This window comes from Dermacentor silvarum, chromosome 4 (assembly GCF_013339745.2).
Source record: "Dermacentor silvarum isolate Dsil-2018 chromosome 4, BIME_Dsil_1.4, whole genome shotgun sequence".
NCBI lineage: Eukaryota > Metazoa > Arthropoda > Arachnida > Ixodida > Ixodidae > Dermacentor > Dermacentor silvarum.
The window spans coordinates 75,891,771-75,894,164 of NC_051157.2; the positions used below are offsets into that span (position 1 = coordinate 75,891,771).

Here is a 2,394-nt window from a genome sequence, read left to right on the forward strand (position 1 = left end):
GCAAGGCACATCAATCGTTGGGCGCGACTAATTAAAATACTTTTTCCAGACCTCTCCCATCGCCGGCTAGCCGGTTAACCAGTCCCAAAAAAATAAAGTGGGCATGATGCAAGTGGCGGAAGCGGAAATTTGTTACAGCGGGATCGAACTGTCCAGCGTCACGCCTTCTCCGCAATACGAGCGTCTTTGGCGAATCCCACCCTTCACCATACACGCTGTCCAAGCAGGGGATACGTAGTAAAGAAAAGCATTAGTTACGTGGCCACCCTATTAAGAACGAAAATTTAGCTTTCGTTGTAGTTGGACTTCCCAGCGTACAGTCGAAAGTGCCCACTTGCGAAAGGGGGGGGGACAAATGGCATACTGTGCGCCCCCCCCCCACTCTTCATAGTGCCCCCCCCCCCTCCCTGTAGATACGCCTATGAACGGAGCCTACGTAGAGCATGACGTCAGGAGACAGAACGCACTCAGATTGGTAGGCACTAGTTTGAATACGCAGGATGGCGTACACGTGTATGGTGCGAACGTAGACATGGACGACGGAGGTCAAAGTGTAGTATCGGTTCATATCAGCTTAATATCTGATGCGGGTTGTATTTGGACCCAAGTTATTCAAATTTTTTTTGCACGTTGGCGGAGGGCTTGAAGCCTGCTTCACCTCCACCGCGGGTCGGCCCGGTATCGCACTATATTCGGGATCGGCCCATGGGGAAAATTTCTCGGTCGATGCGACTCGTTAGACGGACGCAAAAATTTTCAGAACCTAGCCAAATACAGCTTCGCTGTAAAAAACGAGGAACATTTTATTACTAGAACATAAACATGAAACAATTTACTACAATTCTTTGGCAGTAGGTAAGATATAAAAGGACTTCAATTTGACATATGTAAACAGCTCTTACAGAATGTAACACAACGCATCTTAATGACGGATGTACATATAACGGGTGTTTCAGTGAACACGTTTAAAAATTTTGAAAGGTTGCCTGCGGCAGATAACACAATTCTAGTTCATGAGCTGGTCTACTCGACAAGGCGGACATTACTTGCAAAAGAAATTGAAATGCATCATAGAGTAATTATCAAAATTTCACTAATTAAGTTTTTAACTAATTACCTGATAGCCCATATTGCAATTTACAAATTGTAGCTTTGCAGTTCGCAAGGCGAATCCACTTGGAACGAATTCTCGGGATGACACCAGTTTCGAGATATTAATTCCTGAACTTTGCGGAGAAATGCATTGGCGTTCCAGTTAGTTTCTTAACAAAACGTCGCTTTATGCATTGAAGCACAAAATTAACTGGAACGCCAATGCATTTCTCCTCAAAGTCCGGGAATTATAATATAGAAACTGGTGTCATCCTGAGAATTTGTTCCAAGTGTATCTGCCTTGCGAACTCCACGGCTACAATTTGTAAATTGCAATATGGGACTATATATATTAGTTAGAAACTTAGAAACTTAATTAGTGAATTTTTGTTAATTTGTCGATTATGCATTTCATTTTGTTCTGCAAGTAATGTCCGCTTCTTCGAGTAGACCAGCTCTTGAACTAGAATTGTGCCATGTGCCAAAAGCAGTCCTCAAATTTTTTTTTTTAATGTTCGCTGAAACATCCTGTATAAAAGTGCATGTGTGTATATAGGCGGCATTATACATATCTAAGATGCATAGGATACAAAGCACGTATCACGTATCTACAACAACTTATTAGAATATACACAACGTTACGACACCATTGGAGTGAAATATCTTTAATTGCATAGATATTGTTTTAATCCCGGATAATAGTTGAAGGAATGTCATTCCCCACCTTGACACCAGTATTTCTTGTTCTCTGCTGACCGTAAACGTTATTTGAAAACGATACTAAAAATTTACCTTGAGAGAGAGCACGCGAGAAAGTTTGTCGATTAGCTACGGCCTCCGCAGTAAATTAGTGAAGTGCTATAGGCGTTATACAGCCATTATACGCAATGCTTCCCGGTGTCTTTGAGAAATAAACGTGGCTCTGAGTTCATACTTAATGTAAATGGGGCACATGTTAGGGGGAAACGTGTGGCCAAAGTGTTAAGCTGCTGAGTACAATTTCGGCAATTGCAGTGACCTAATGCACTGCTAGAAAAGTGTTATACAAGCGTTAGACAATCGTTCTATACCGGAGCCCTGGGAGAACGAAATGTGACACCGAGTTAAAATGTGCAGAGAATTCGGGCTGTAATGAAGCAGAGGCGCCCCTGGGCATGTGCCGACTGAAGAGGAAGACAAAGGACCAGTGCCGTGATCGCGAGAGAACCCCGTGCTACAAACAGCCCTTGCAGTGCCTACCTGTACCTAGTGTTCTTACAACGTTATCGACGACTATAAACCTCGTCGCATTTGGTGGAGGTT

The 2,394-nt window shown here is 43.2% G+C and overlaps 1 non-coding gene across 1 annotated transcript; it reads left to right on the top strand.

The window, feature by feature from the left end:
• Positions 1 to 528: 528 nt before the first annotated feature.
• On the top strand, positions 529 to 712 carry LOC119451119 (U2 spliceosomal RNA). The gene has a single exon (XR_005191679.1). It is a non-coding gene; the product is annotated as a U2 spliceosomal RNA (small nuclear RNA).
• Positions 713 to 2,394: the final 1,682 nt, after the last annotated feature.